The sequence below is a fragment of the Podarcis vaucheri genome (assembly GCF_965113315.1).
Source record: "Podarcis vaucheri genome assembly, chromosome: Z".
Classification (NCBI taxonomy): domain Eukaryota; kingdom Metazoa; phylum Chordata; class Lepidosauria; order Squamata; family Lacertidae; genus Podarcis; species Podarcis vaucheri.
Genome location: NC_138758.1, coordinates 5,351,568 through 5,368,155, shown reverse-complemented (window position 1 = coordinate 5,368,155; position 16,588 = coordinate 5,351,568). Strand labels below are relative to the sequence as shown.

Here is a 16,588-nt window from a genome sequence, read left to right as displayed (position 1 = left end):
CCCGAGGGCCACATTTCCTTCCTGACAACCTTCTGAGGGCCACATTGTGGCAGAAGGGAAGGCAAAAGGAGGTGGGGCAACGAATGTAAATGTTACCTTTCTACAGCAGCCAAGTTTTGACGCACACTCACACACCCATCTCTGTCCTCCATGCAGATGCACAAGAGATTGTTATCAGAGTTGGAGGGCACATTTCCATCCAGGCAAAAACACTCGAAAAAAAACACCAGTGAGGAGTGTGGCCTGGGGACAGTTGGGTTGAGTGGGGGGGATGTGGTCTGGAGAGAATCTGAATGGTCATATAGGAGGTTCAGGCAGGCCCCCTTCAGTCCCTAGGCAGCAGCTCCTCATCACTGTTCTAAATGTTACATCAAATATTGTGAACCCTATGGAATAATGCCAACAAAGCTCAGGTGTCCAATTTGCCCCCAGTGTGCAGATTATGCCCAGTCACTGCTGACAAAGCCATTATTTCCCAGTAGCAAGGTTTCAGATAGAGATAAGGTGATGGGGAGCAGAAGCACCCTACTTTTTACACAACAGGAGGAATGTAGTTGAAAAGCCATCATCACAAAGTGAGCATTTTAAACTCTTGTTCCATCTTCCTCATAGATCCCTCTCCCTCTCTCTCTCTCTCTCTCTCTCTCTCTCTTACTAAGATAACTGCATTCTGCCGACAGCTATTAACATTCCTGGAAATGAAAATGTTCGCAGTAAGATAATGAAAAACAGACACTTAGTAACAGTTTCATTTTGCATGTTTAAATATTCATAACTCTCTTCATAAAACCACATGTTTGCTCTCCTTAATGCTCAGGCAATTGTGTTTATGAAATGTCATATTTCTTGTACGCCTTTTCATTACGTCGTTTGCATTCAGTAGAGCACAACTTACACAAAACACTGAAGCTTTTGCTTTTATGCAAAAAGATTGGTCAAGATTGAGAACCAAAAATTATCAAACCTGTTGACAGGTGCAGGGAGACAGCCTGTCCATCTCAGTACAATAAAAACATTCACCAACATAGCCTTGACTTCAGACTTTGTAGGGGACATCAATAGAGATGTTCAGTGCATTTAACAAGGCATTGTGCTGTTAGAAAAGCATTTTCATTTCTTGGAAGGCAAGCAGATCTATAAAGCAATCTTAACATTAAAGTGAATAGTCCACAAGATTTCCCTCCCCCACTGGGAGAGGGAGAGGTAGAATCCCTTCCTTCTCCACCCCCTCCTGAACATATGTTGAAGATGGGATGGTCTCTGATTTGGCATAGGGTCAATAGACCTGATCCAGGGGCCACAAATCAGGAGCATGGAGTGTATTAGGGTGCACAGCCTTTCTGTCACTGGTAAACAGAAACCTTCTGTCTCATCCCTCCCCTATCCCAACTTAGCAATGGCCAAATAGATATACCGGTAACTCCAGTGGAGATCCCTCTGTGTGTGCACATGAGCGTGCCCACCTGCAATTTCTGGCATCTGTGTCTGCACAGATGTGAATTCCGGTGCTGCAAAAGTGAGTCTCTGTGCTGGTTTAGCGCAGTGCGCGGAGACTCGCTGAGCAGGCGGCTCGGTTCGGGGTGGCTCATGGGCCAGTTAAATGACCCCCGTGGGCCGCTTGTGGCCCAGGGGCCTTAGATTGCTGACCCCTGCCCTAAGTCCTTGTATTGCACCCCTCTCTGCCTAATGAGACGGGCCCTTCTCCTTCCATAGGGCTAGACTTTCTGCCATCAGGACCACAAAGGCAAATACTAAAAAAAAATGTGCAGAGCTCCTGAGACACCCCATTCTTGTGACAGAGATTGTAGATTGGGGCTGGAACACATGCTTTTCATGAAGAAGGTCTCAGATTCATTCCCTGGCATCCCCAGCCAAAATATTCTGTTAGCAGGTAATGGAGATGGCTCCCTCTCTGCATGGAACCCTGGAGAGCTGCTGTCATTATTCAAAGCAAACAGTATTGGACAGAGCAGGAAGGCAGTCTGCCCTGGTTGAAGGCAGATTCCTAAGCTGCCTGCCTATCACCATACTGAAGTTCAGGTTTATGCCTTCCCTATATCTCACCAGGTGGCAAGATATGACAGAAGTGTACATACATGGCCTGGAGAAAGTGAACAGGGAATACTGTTTGCTAGAAACTGCAGTAGGAAACAGTGCTGTTGCACTCAGGTCCTACTTGCAGGTTCTTCCCATCAAGACATCTGGTTGGCCACTGTGAGATCAGGCTGCCAGGTTAGATGGGCTCCTCTTTTGTCCTTATAACTCATTTTTGCTGCATTTGAATTTGATTGGGGTGCATTGGCAGTATTCTGTCTCACTTCCAGTCACCATGATTTAGGAAGGAGATTGACAACCTGAAGCATGTCCAGAGGAGAATGACCAGGATAGTGAGGAATCTGGAAACCAGGTCCTATGAGGAGCAGTTGAAAGAGCTGTGTATGTTTACCCTGGAGAAAAGAAGAAGAGAAAGAGATTATGGTGGTCATCAAATATCAAAAGGATTGTCACAGAAAAAAGTGTTCTCCGTAGCACCAGAGGACAGGAGTAGGACCATCTAAAATTCAAGGACAAGACCATCTAAAATAAAAGGACACAGACCTAAAGTCAATGGGTCTACTATGAGTAGAACTTGGTTGGATTCAACCTCATTGGGTAGAAGCTGTGGCAAGGAGATTTCTGCTAAGGTAACCCCTGGGAACTATAGAAAGTTAAGAGTTCTGGGAATTGGAACACTGAGGGGTAAACTAATATTCCCAGGATTCTTTGGAGGAATGTATGGTGCATAGGATTGGCCCTACAGTGAGGCAACGTGGGGCAGCTTCATATACCTTGAGGGAGGGTGCTGTCTTGTCCTTTGCCTTGGGCAGCAAATTGTCTTGAGCCAGCCCTGATGACGCATGCATACACAGCCTGAAGTTCAAGCAAAGTGGAATCAGGATAAAGTGAAGCAGAAAACGGTCACAAAGCTGAAAAGGGGGAAATCTTCTCAAACACACACCAATTTGGCATGGTGAAATTCAAAGTTTTCATTAAAAAATAAGTGAGTGCTAGCCTCCCAGAAAACATCTGCCGCCTTCTAGAAGAGGGTGGGATGTTTTTAATGTGTTTCTTTCCCCCCCCCCCTTTGTTTTGATGTATCTATGGGGGGGGGCTTTCTGGTTGGTTGGTTGGTTGGTTGGTTGGTTGGTTGGTTGTTGCTTTGGATTGCCCTAGGCAAGATAAAGCGACTAACAAATTCAAATAATAATAATAAAAATAAATTAAATTCAAGGGAAAAGGAATGTGGAAACTCTGTCCCCAAAGAGCATCCCACAGTCTAGGTGCCACCCTAGACCCTCTCATATCTCATGATATCATCCTTTTCAACAGAGTAAGATCAGCTATTCTGCTGCAAGTCATCAAGAGTTGAGAAAGCAAACCATCAATTATATCTTTCTCCAGTTCGGTCCCCTCCAACTATTATTTTTGATAATAATAGTTATTATCAAACTCCAACTCCCATCAACCCCATCCAGCACCCAGGCTTATGGGAAGTGCAGTCTAAAACAACTGGAGAGAACCCAGTTGCCAACTGGTTAGTCTATTGCATACATGGGAGCATCAGCTTTTGGCAACCTTCCTGCTTAGACATTGTAAAAATATTATTTGAAGGTTGTTTTATGTGGGAGAGGGAGGATGTAACTGCATAAAAGTTAAAAACAGTACACTTATTTATTTATTTATTTAGTTTATTTATTCAGTTTATATACCGCCCAAAGATCTCAAGACGGTGTACAACATTAAGAACATGTTTTACGGAGCATGACAATAAAAAAACAATACAAAGCATAATAATAGACAACATGATGATAAAATAATCATAATAACAGTCCCTTCTCCTCTCTCTCTCTGTTTCTCTTTCTCTCTCTCTCTCTCTCTCTCTCTCTCTCACACACACACACACACACACCTTTAACAGGCCATAAATTATTTAATGGCCAAAGTCCTGGTTTAAGAGAAGTGTTTTTTCCTGGTGCCTAAAGGCATGTAATGGTGGCGCCAGGCGAGCCTCTCTGGGGACAGCATTCCACAAACAGTGAGCCACCATGGAAAAAGGTTGTGTTGCCACCCTCCAAACCTCTCGGGGAATGGGGACCTACAGAATGGCTTCAGGTGACAAGCACAGATTGTAGACCTAGCAGGGGCGTAGTGAGGGGTCCAGGAGGGCCATAGCCCAGGCATACGATTTTGAGGGGCCACAAACCAGGCGTCCCCATCAGCGGCGTAGCGTGGGTTGTCAGCACCCGGGGCAAGGCAAGTAATTTGCGCCCTCTAACCAGTGGATTTGCGCCCCCTAACCCTAACCCCCAGATGTTGCGGCCAGTGCGGCCAGTGCGGCCGGTGCGGCCAGGCCCCCCTGCACCCCCACGCTACGCCACTCTGCAGCAGTAGCTTCAAAACCCACCTTGCCAGTTCCCAAAGGGCACCATGCACAGCAAAATCCAGCGCCTTTCGTTTTTCTCATTTATTTTTATTATTACTATGTATCTTTAAAAGATAAACATTCAGCGTAACAAAGAACTTAAACCGGAAGCCTTTCTTTAGCACACACACCCCCCCTTAGGGGGATGATCCACCACTCATTTACTCGTGAGCAAGCCCGCCAAACTTGCTGACGAAACCGAAAGCCTCTTAACCCGCTGGCGAGAGGCTTAGCCGGGCCTCGCCCGCCCACCGGCTTCCTCTCGGAGGTTTTTGGGGAGCGCAGGGCGCGGCGAGGCCCGGTGGCGCGTCGGGGTGCGGAGGCTGCCCGTGCCCGGCCAGGCGTCGGTGGCGGCGTCGGCGCTGCTGCAGCGGCTGCTCCTCCTGCGAGCAGTGAGTGGAGCGCAGCCGCAGCGGCGGCAGGGGGCGGGCGCGCGCGCGCTAGGGCGCAAGGCTGGCGGTGGCTGCGGGGAGCCCGGTGGAGGAAGGAACTTGTCCCTTCCCTCTGGACTCACGGCCCCCCCCAGATGTTGCGCCCGGTGTGGCCGGCACCCTTGGCACCCCCCACGCTACGCCACTGGTCCCCATGTAGGGATCCCTCTTCCACCCTGCCTGCTGCCAGGGGCCTCTGGGCCCCATAGCCAAGCCTGGCCGCCACACCCCTGGCCCACTTGCTGAATGGCCACCTAGCCAGCATTGGGGGGGTGCACTCTCCAAGGGCCGCATCAGCCAGCCAGGCTCCCCACTGTGCGGGCAAGCAGGTGGTGCATTGCAGCCCTATGAACCCTCCGTGTCCCATGCCCACCTAGTGGCAGCGGCAGCGGCAGCCAGGGCTGGGCTGAGCTGGTGCAGCAGATTTTGCTCACTCTCCGTGCCGTGCCCTCGGAGCCGGCAAAGGACGCAGCACCACTGAGAGCTAGGCTTCAACCCTAAAACAATAAAAAAAAATGCTTGACACAGAAATAAGTCCTGCTAAAAAGAGAGGGTGAATGCTAAGGCTCATAATGGGTTTAAAATAGCTCCGCATTTAAAGCATCATTATACTGCTTTAAACTGCTTTAAAGAATCCTGGGAATTATAGTTTAAGAGAGAGTTGTTAGGAAAGCCCCGTGCCTCTCACAGAGCTACAGTTCCCAGAATTCCCTGGGAAGAGGGACTGACTGCTAAGTCACTCTGGGAAGTGAAGCTCTTTGAGGGGAATAGGGGTCTTCCGACACTGCTTGGTGATCTTAAACTACATTTCCCAGGGTGCTGTTAAAATGGCATCATTGTATTTTAAATGTGTGGTGCAGACGGGGCCTTCGTGTGGAGCAAACAATCAATCATACAGCTCTGCTGGAGATGAGTGGTTAGAACATTAAGAAAAGCCTACCACTGGGTCAGGCCAATGGTCCTTCTAGTCCTGCCTCCTTTTCTCACAGTGGCCAACCAGATGCCTCTGGGAAACATGCAAGCAGGACCCGAGCCCTAGAGAACTCTGCTGTCCTATAGTTTCCAGCAATAGGCTTTCAGAAGCATTGCTGCCTCCTGCCCATCGTAGTCACTGATGGCCTTATCCTCAATTATTTAGCTTAGCACAGCCTCCCCCAACCTGCTACCTTCCAAATGCTTTGGACTGCAACTTCTTTCATTCCTGACCATCAAGCGGTACTGGCTGAAGGTTTTGGGAGGTGTAGTCCAAATCATGTGATTGGAGAAGGCTGGTTCAGTGCAAGTTGCTGAGCATTTCTAGAGGGTGGTGGATTTTTTTTATAAGTAAGGAAATCAAAATTCAGAACCAATAGATTTCAGTGTAGACAAATTATGTATTCAGTACAGTTCTCTTGCCATCATTCTGGCAGAAGAGAAACTTGAAAGTTTTTTCCTAAACCTAAAGGTTAATGGAAATGGATAGATTCCACCACAAATAGCATGTCACTTTTTAGGGTAAAGCAATCCTGAGCTAATATGCTGCATCCAGCTTATATTTGAACCTAATAGTAACCCAGTCATATGTCCACATATATGTAAATTACTTCCTAGGATTTCATGAAGTCAGCTGATCATCCTAATTCCAAAAGGATTATAAAATGCCTTTTACTCCAAGCAACACGTGCTATTCTATTGCAAGAGCAACAGTTATAATTTGCCTCGGATTAAAATGCGTTTGTTCAAAATAACCAAAGCAAGAATTACTAACTAGGTTCTTCAGCTGCACCCCTCTCAGAAAAGTCGGTGGGGGGTTGCTTTGGAGGGGAAAAAGCAAGCAAGATCCACTTTGGGTTTACAAGCTAGATATTGCTTGTACTCTGTTTATTTGGATGCCAGTGGACTGGATGAAAACCAGTCCAATGCCAAGAGTGAAACATCACAATACAGTAATGTAAAAATCTTCTTCATTCAAATTAGTTACCAGCATTCACATTATGGAGATAGATACTTGAATACCCTTTACCTAGAAGTAAGCCTCGCGGAACTTAATGGGACTTACAGCCATGTATAGTCTAGGACTGTGCTGTAGATGTGCCATTTATACCAGTTTACATTAACATTGTAATATTGGGGTATATGAGGTATTAGGGAAGGACTAGTACCTTTGGTGGGGGCGCATTATGCTCCTTCTGGGGTAGTTTGTCCACTGTGGATGGGAAGGAAGCCCATCTAGGAGAAGGAAAATTTTGACCCTAAATCTCCCTTGCCTTGTGGGACATTTTTGGGAGAAGAAAAGGCTCAGGAGTAAACCCTACACAAATCCAAAGTGGAGTCCCTAGGATGGTTGAATGGCACCTTGTATGCCTCCTTCCAGCAACTCCTGCAACCAAGCTGATGCCAAACATCTTGCTCTGCTTTCCTTTGGACCACATCAAGAGGAGGGTATTGTCATTTGGGCAATCCAGGACCTCCATACATACTGCCCAGGCTTGCACCCTGGGGTGGTCACTTCGGTGCTGTAAACACAGCAGTTTGGCGTCATCCCCATAGGGGTATCTATCTCTGAAATCAAACCTTTATTAGGCATTGTACAAATAAAACCATAAAAGAGAAAATAACATGTAGGTGACTTGAAATATATATAAAAAGGCAGCAGTTGGCTACATACATATATATATATACATATAGAGTCAGTGGTTTTCCTTGTTAACCTGCTCCTTGGAGGGCTGCTACCAAAAACTCAGCTACCCCCGCCGTTACCCTTTGGTCAACGTCGGATAGGCAGAATCCCACACATTCACCTTGCTGGGGTTCCAGGCCACCCAAAAGAGGGGACAGCACGCGTTGACGGAGCGTACTGTACAATGGGCAATGAAAGAGAATATGCTCTACAGTGTCCGGGACATTCATAGAACATCTGCAGAGTCTCTTGTTTCTAGGGATGTTTTGATATCTTCCCCAGACAAATGCTGAGGGAAAAACATTCAACCGGGCCAGCATAAAAGCCCTACGTTGGGCTGGGATTATTAATTTAGTGACGTAATTGGCTACTATCTCAAGACAGGTAGATGCCAACAGCAACATTAACATGGTCTGTTCTACTATCCCAGCATTTTCTATCAGAAGGACTATTGCACAGATACCCAAAAAGAAGGTTGTTTATTAGCTCAAGCTGGTCCTCTTTTCTTCTGGATTAATTAACCTGTTACCCCTGGCTTTGTACTAGAACCAAGATGAATATTTTAAAAAGCAAATTTGCATCTCAAATAGCAGATTAAAACATACTTCAACATTCACTAAGAAGACAGGCAGGGGTGCTGAAACAAAAACAGCCATGTCTTCCATTTTGTCTTAATTTGGTCTTTGGCCTCCTTTGAACAAAGCCAGTTTGCAACCTTCTCCCACAGAGCCAGCATAGCCAGGAGGCAGGTGAGGACCAGACCAGCTCATCCTTTTCACCACTGCAACCTGCTTTTTCACCCACCTCTCACTCTGACACAAAGAACAGAGGTGGTGCGAAAGAGCAGCAGTAGAAACCACTGCCTGCTTGCTCCTCGGCTCTCTGACTGACAAGCTGCAATAATGGCAGTAAAGAGAAATGTTTCTCACCCTCTTTCATCATACTAGAACTTGGGGTCATTCAATGAAGCTGAATGCTGGAAGATTTAGAACAGGGGTGGGGGGGATAAAATTCCGTATTTTCCGCTCTATAAGACGCACCAGACCACAAGAAGCACCTAGTTTTTGGAGGAGGAAAACAAGAAGAGAAAAAATATTCTGAATCTCAGAAGCCAGAACAGCAAGAGGGATCACTGTGCAGTGAAAGCAGCAATCCCTCTTGCTGTTCTGGCTTCTGGGATAGCTGTGCAGCCTGCATTCACTCCATAAGACGCACACACATTCCCCCTTACTTTTTAGGAGGGAAAAAGTGAGTATTATAGAGCAAAAATACGGTAGTTAAAACCATGGAATTCTCTTGCAGAAGAGGCCACCAAATCACCAACTTAGATGGTTTTGAAAGAGAATCAGGCAAATTCATTTAGCATACAGCAAAATCAGTGTCTTACTAGCTATGAAGTTTATGATTTCCCCTCTACTATTGGAAGCAGTATGTCTCTGAATACTAGTTTCTGGGAACTGCAGATATGGAGAGTGCTGTTGTGCACAGGTTCTGTTTGTGGGATTTCCAAAACGTGTCTGGTTGGCTACTGTCAGAACAGAATGCTGGACTGGATGGGCTCTGGTCTGATCCAGCAGAGTGTTCTTATCAGAATATAAGAACGATAGACTCACTGAGTGGGGGTGGGGACTACAGACCATGTCTCACTTAAATGCCCTCTAATATCTGGAGTCAATAATCACTGTGGATAATCAATAGTGGATGAAGAATAGAAGTTACACCATAGGTCCTTCCAGCTCTGTATTGTCTATGCTGACCAAAAGCTCTAGAATTTCAGAGCTGTAATCTTCTTCAGTCCCATCTGGAAATGCCAGTGATTGAATTTTGCACCTTATACACATTAATAAGACAAATCACAGTGTGTTATATGCCCAAAGAGTAGGTCACCCAGTGGTGTAGCTAGCCGCTCAGGTGCCTGGTGCAGGGGGCGTGTCCTGCACCCATGGAGGTGGGGCAAGCCTCTCCCACAGTTAGAGCCTCCGCCCGGCTGAGGGAGAGGCAGTAAGCAGACACAAGTCCCATGCTGCCATTTCAGGCAGCGTGGAACTTGCTGACTCCTAAGCCACCACGTCACTCCTGAAAAGTTTCATGAGCCCATTTAAAAAAGAAAAAAAAACCACCTTATTTTGTCACACACACTCCCTCAGTGATGACACCTGGGGCGGGCTCCACCCTCTTTCCTCCGCCACTGGGTGCCCCAAGAGACACAAAACCTTGAGAAAGGCACATGCATTTCCATAAAACCACACAGAGCAGCTCTCCAATTCAGATATTAGTTCAGTGTTCCGCATAGCAATGCACTCTCAAATATAGCTGTTGTATATTGTCTGGAACAGACAAATCCTGGTCTACAAAACTCCATCATGCAGTTCTCCACCCACCTTTCTCACTCTCTGGCCCTGCTCACTCCTGGCATGAAGCACCCAGAACAGTTGCCCACAAGGAAATGCAGACCTCAGTCTGAGAAAAGGATTGTCCACCTCTGCCTTTGTCTAACAGAAGCCCTTCAATTCTAGCCAAGTGGAGGCTTCAAATTGTTCAGAAACTTTGCACATGCTCCAAGGCAGCAGCCCCAACCCAGCAATAGGCATTGAAATCAATGGGCATTTATGCATTCTCAGCTCTGTTCCTTTCTTAAAATGCTCACTCCTACCAACGGTCGCTTTGTATGATTATGATTCTAGGGCTGAATCCTGATTTTCTGGCTGAAATTAAGATGCCTGGCATAGAGTTCCACAAAATGCATCCAGAAGGTCCCCCCTCGGTCAACCCGCTTCCCACAGCGTTGCTGATCGGTCTGGCTCCTGCTGCTTTCTCCTGGCTCTCTGCCAAAAAAGAGAGAGCAGCTGCTTTGGGGAGGCCATAGACAGCAACCACAACAACTCCCCCCCCCTCTCTCTCTCCTGCGCCGCACTCCACAGGGTATCCCCCCCCCGAAAAATCTTCCGCCATTTGGCTTGAGACTTTGCAAGACCCAGCAATCTCTCTCCACAGTAAGCAGCTTCGTGTACTTATGATGACCTAGGACACCAAAACTGAGCCTTTGAAAATTGCTTTTAAAGGGGACAGAGCTGGGGGGGGGGGGCTTCTCTCTTCCACACACAGACACACTCCTGGCAATGTAGTCTGCAAGTTGGAATTCTGAATCAGTCTCCTCTGGTTAAATTTTTGCTGTATTAAACAAATAAAGTTGTTGGCTCTCAAAACCATTGCCATATTTCTAATCATCAGTGACTTAAGCAGGGCAAAATGGGAAGAAACTGCAGATTTATGGAGGAAGGGGTTGCTGGCGATGCCTCTCTCTGTGTGTCCAGCTATGGTATTTTCCTGTTGCGTGCAGGAGAGAGGTGAGTTATATTGGGTGCCCATGGCTTTTAAGCCCTTGTCTATCTATAAATAAGCTGTCTTAGCAGAATCCTGAAAGCAACTTGTAGTGGAATGAAAATACAAGCCAATCCAGGCAGCCACTAATGGCAAAGGGCAGGTGTAGGGGTAGTGATAGGGTTGCCAGCTTTTTCAGCAGGACCTGCAGCTGCATCTTTAAAAGCAGCTCAAGGGACCAATATTCCCAAGGGATCCTGTTTCTCTCACCATGCTGTGAAAAACCTTCCTTACTGGTTTCTGTACTGCGAAAGGCACAATAGCTAGGTTGAGCTGGTTTCTCCTCCGTGGCAGCTGCTAAGAAGATAGATGCAATCTCATTTTGGGCCGAAGTTAAGGTGTGCACCATGCAATTTAGCGAGGCACCTTTGCAAGTATAAACATGCACAAAGACAGGTGGGTGAGGCTGGCAGCCTATATCTTAGCCTCCCCCAACCTGAGGCTTTGGACAACCACCACCATCCACTAGAGCCAGCACAAGAGAGAGCTACATCCCATGGATTTCAACTGAGCTTACTTCCACATTAAAGTATGTGATCCATTGCACTTTAAAATCACAATCCTCTTTGCAAAAAATGCCCAATTCTGTGTTTCCTAGGAAATAAGCACCACTTCGTTTGATGGGATATACTTCTGAGTAAGTGGCCAGAGGCACACTTACTTCAATGCATGGAATCGAAATGCAGAGCTTTCTCTCTGAGTAAACATAAATAGGCCAGGCCAGGCTGCTAAGGCTGCTGTCCAATTCAGGTCCACCAGGCAGAGAGTAAAGTCCCATTTAACTCAGTGGGACTGACTTCTGACTTTTCTGATTCAGGGCTACAGAGAGACAAGAGTGCTAGTGGTATTGTTCTGGGATCAGATAAATTTAGTTATGTGTGTATTTCTCTTACTCTATTGCATACCCATACAAAGGCCATCAATGAAGGAGGGATTATTCCATCTATTTCAGACTATTGCTAAGGAATACCTACACGTTTGGACAATCGACTGTTCAATAAATGACAATCCTTATAGCATTGATATATATGCTTATTGTGGATCTTAACACACAAAGAATGAACAGGGTGCACCAGATGTGCATGCCAAATGCCATAGCCCTTTGCTAAATTAAATAAAGGATATCTGACCTGGGATTGGAATATTGCACTAATACAAGATATTTAAGAAAAAGCTACACCACAGAAACATACTTTCAAAATGCACTGGAATTCTTTAATATATCTGCCCTGGCAATTTAGGCTACAGTCCTATATCATACACATAATTACCTGGGAGCAGGCTACATAGATTACACCTAGTAAGGCATCCATAAGGTTGTACTGTTAACATTGGACATACCTAAGAGCAGATCTTGTCCAGTGCAAACCTAGGCATGTTTACTTAGAAATAAATCACACAGAGCTCAGTGGGACTTACTCCTAGGTAAGTGAGAATAGGATTGCAACCTAAGCCTTGCTGTAAAGCTTCCAACACACACAGAAATATTTTTTCAACATTCAAATATGAAAGAGTACTCTCTTGCTCCCGTACACCAATTTTATAGCCCCCACCAAGCCAATTTTTCATGGAACCGTCAAAGAATTTAGGAGGAATGTGGTATGGGGGGGGGAGACCCTTTCCACCTTTAATTTTCCCATCACTTCATATTTCTCTACTTCCTGAGCAAGGTCTCAACCTCCAGAATGGAACACAAACATGGATGAGCCGGAAAATCTCGTTCACAGAGACAGGCAAGTATCAGTAGCACCTTTGCCTGGACTCTGCATATTGCACCATCCATCCAAGTGCCTCATCCCCACTTGCAACACAAAGGAATCCAAAGGAAGAGACTCAAGTACTAGTCTCCTCATGCAGATTTCTGGCCATGCAACAATCACCTGGGGATGGTGAAGGAAATGAGGGATGGGGAGATATACAAGAGCATGCCCACAGGCCACAGAACGCACCAAACTAATAAGTAAACCAGCTTTCATGAGAAAAGTGGTGCAGTTCAGATCTATTGAAATAAAGGCTGCACTCTTGTGAGTAAACCCCATTGAAAAGTTGGGTGTGTGCTTCTGAGTAAACATGCATTGGATTATACATTGGCTAGCATTTTATCCAGTAACCCCAAGAGCGTTGTTGACAGTAACCCTTAAACATCTACATTGTTGCTATGGCCATATTTAAGAACAGGAAATATTAACAACGAGACATAATAATGTAACAGTAGACTGTCAAAAATAATTGTACATCAATGACAAAACATACACAGTGTTTTCTTATTTATAATATCAGGCCCACTCTATCCAAAGTGATGCCTTTCTAAATCCCACTGATTTTTAGCTGAAGAATTGCACACAGGTGCTTAAAGTGTAATCCTCTCTACATGTCTACTCAAAAGTATGTCTTACTGTGTTGCAAAGCTCTTACTGTCAGGGATTTGGGTACAGAATTGTAGTCTATTGAGTTGCAAATGCTATGAATGCTGACATGAAAGTAAGTCCCACTTAAATTAGTGAGACTAACTTCTATATCATTATGCTCAGAACCACCCTGATTTTTTGAAATAAACCAATATTCCAGATGTTGTTGGACTCTAAATCCCATCAGTCCCTGCCAGTGTGGCCAATGGTCAGGGATTATGGGAGTTGTAGTCCAACAAATACCTGGAGGGCCACAGGTTCCTCATCCCTGAATTAAATATCTGATTTCTTTGTGTGAAATGTCAGAAAGCAGAAAATAAAACCATAATGATAATCCTAAACAATAAATAGGTGGAGGAAGGGTTCCATATCATGGGATTCAGATTAACAGACCGTCCACTGCAACCAGTCAGCAATTTTATAGCCAATTCCTCCCCCAGGAAAAAAAATCCTCCAGGGAGGCTATGTTCACAAAAAGTCTCACCTTTTTAAGATTTTCCCTTATCCAAATGCAGAGTTACTTCCTGAACTGCAAAACTGGTAGTAATAATAATTTTAAAAATCCTACATTGTGATCAGGTCCACAGGGAGTGATTTCCTCCTGGTCTGTTCTGCACATAGCAAAGGAAATACTTTCACAGCAAGCCCGCAAAGAAATGCTGCAGAAAAAAATATATTATATACTAATAAAAAAATAATTACATATTTTATGTATGTGCTTAAACAAATGGGGAATGAGAGAAATAAATTGCAAAGAAAAGATTAAAAGGGCAAAATTCTCCATTTCAAAGAGGCAAACTTCCAATCTCTCTGTCTGCATCCTCTGTAGATCCAGCCTGTGAAACTTCACTACAAAAGGCCACAGTGATGCCACTTGCTGCCTAGTACCTACATTTACTCAGAAGTCCCACTGGCTTTAGTGGTGCCTCCTCAGCTCAGCATGGCCACACTTCCAAACATACTGGTTGCAGGGTAAAGCCATTCCCAAGGAGCAAGCCCCATTGAGTTGGATGGACGGGGACTTATCTCTGAGCCAACATGCTCAGTACAAAAGTGTTGCAGCGCAATGCTAGGCATTTCTACTCGGAATCAAGCACTACTGTATTCCATAGGACTTGGATTGCAGCCTCACATCACAAGCCCATGCCTGCCTACTCAAGAGATAAGTACATAGGAAGGAAACCCTGCCTTACTACCAATGTAGTGTCTGGGTGGAGACCAGGGTTCAGGTGCCAGGTCAGCCATGAAGCATTCAGGGTGACCTTGGGGCAGCCCCCCCCCCATTTGGAACCCTACCTGGCTGGGTTGTTGTGAGGATTGAAAAACGAGGAAGGGGAGAGCAGCAAGCAGGTGGGGTGTATGGAAATAAATAAATCCAATCAATTAACTGACTAGAGAGTAGGCCCCATTCTGCACTGCAAGACGGACTTCTGAGTAAAGATTCTGATTATTAGGCTGTCACTGAACAAAAATAAAAGCTGCTCCATAATTATTCCTCACCCCATCTCCCTTGCCTGGCCGAGGGCTTGAACTGCGGAAGGGGCCTTTGGCTGAGCAGGCCAGGAGGTTTTCCTCATTGCCAAGTTCAGACTGAGGTACAGGGGCCGCTGGAGGCAACCTACCCCCAAGCCAACTGGGTCCGCAAAGTGAAGCGTGTGTTGTGGGGGCGGGAAGAGTGGGTGGACGTAACGTTCTGAGTTGCCTCTGCGAAGGTGGCGGGTCAGGGTGGGAAGCCTAGTCTCCCCATCCTTATTAACAATCTTCCCCTCCTTTGACTGAACTAACACACACACCCTTCCCCGTGAGAAGCATCCAAACACCACCGTTGCCTGGAGCAGGGGGGAAAACAGCCAAAGTGGCTGGGAGGGAGGGAGGGAGGGAGGGTCTATTCTCGCCCTCCCGATCACCTCCCTCTCTCTCCTCCCCCCCCCCCCACGCCTTCAAGAGAACAGCCTTGGAAGCAGATTACTGTATTCCCTAGACTCAACGGCTCTTGTCTCTACACACGAACGCCTTTGGAATCGGAATATTCCAGGATATTCCGCCAGGATATTCACACACACACACCTCCTTTCAAAGAAAAGAAAAAAAGCCTGGTCGTTTAATCCGAAGCGGCCTTGATTCGGTTTGTTTGTTCCGACGGTTCCCAGCGAGTAAAAGCCAACGCTAAAATCATTAAGACTCTAGTTCACCAAAGCAGTCCAGAATTGAGTCCCTTATTGTATTCTGTGTAGCCACGGATTCCCCACGTGCCCTCAGGTTTCTGTGCAAAACCGCTTCGGTTTCCCCCCTAGGGCTGGATCCGGCTATACAAAAGCGCGAATGGTTTGTTTATTTGTGTTTAAAAAAAAAAAGCATTGCCGGCAAGGAAATCCGATTTAATGCGTGGTCGGGAGATTTGCGGGTTTAAAAATAAAATAAAATTGCAGGCCTGGTCTCTGGCAGCCAGCGGGGCTAGCTTTTGAAACTCGGAGAAAAGTTTTTTGAAAAACTTTCAGCGCAAGCGAGAGGCCTCCCGGAGACTGCAATGACCAACTGAGATCAATTGAGCCAGAAAATTAGCCTACAAGCCAATTTCATTCATTTGACTCCCAAGAATCCTCAACGGGCTAAAATCAAGAGGCTTCTAATTAGTACTAGCTTCTTTGTAAATTTTCTACCTCCAAAACAACAAAATCCCTTTCTCAAAATCCATGTGTTTGTTTCCTGGATACCATGTGGTTGTTTCCTGGATACCTTATATTCAAAGGGGGGGGGAGTTGAAGCCAGGTGCAAGTCCTCTTGACTGATTATTTAGGCATCAATGCTACCATGCATTTTCAGTACACATATTTCTGATATCACAACGCTAGAGGAACATGACCTAAAGCCCAGATGAACATGGATTATATGTGACCAACCAACAGATGGAAGACACCTAGTGAGACCCTTTCCACCAAGTGTATTTAGCAATAAATCAATAGAAATACTGTACTACAAAGAGGCCCTAATTTTTTTGCGCACATTTTCCTCAACCCCCTACACACGCACACACTCACAATATAGCTGCCAACTATAGATGCAGCCATGCATAGCCCCCACTTCCCCTTCTATGACATTTTAGCTTTTATTATCAATATTCTTTACAATGCTGTATAATAATGGAATGCTTCAAAGTGCAACATATTTTTTTTTAAAAAAAGAAACAATAATTCACATTCTGTGCTCAGTTAATAGAGAACCACATCAACCATTACCAACTTGAGAG

The 16,588-nt window shown here is 45.7% G+C and overlaps 1 long non-coding RNA gene across 1 annotated transcript; it reads right to left on the bottom strand.

Annotated features, from left to right (window-relative positions):
• Positions 1 to 740: 740 nt before the first annotated feature.
• Positions 741 to 15,199, bottom strand: LOC309523504. The gene is made up of 3 exons (XR_014215420.1): positions 14,842 to 15,199; positions 13,826 to 13,952; positions 741 to 2,447 (listed from the first exon to the last, which is right to left on the bottom strand). It is a non-coding gene; the product is annotated as an uncharacterized lncRNA (long non-coding RNA).
• Positions 15,200 to 16,588: the final 1,389 nt, after the last annotated feature.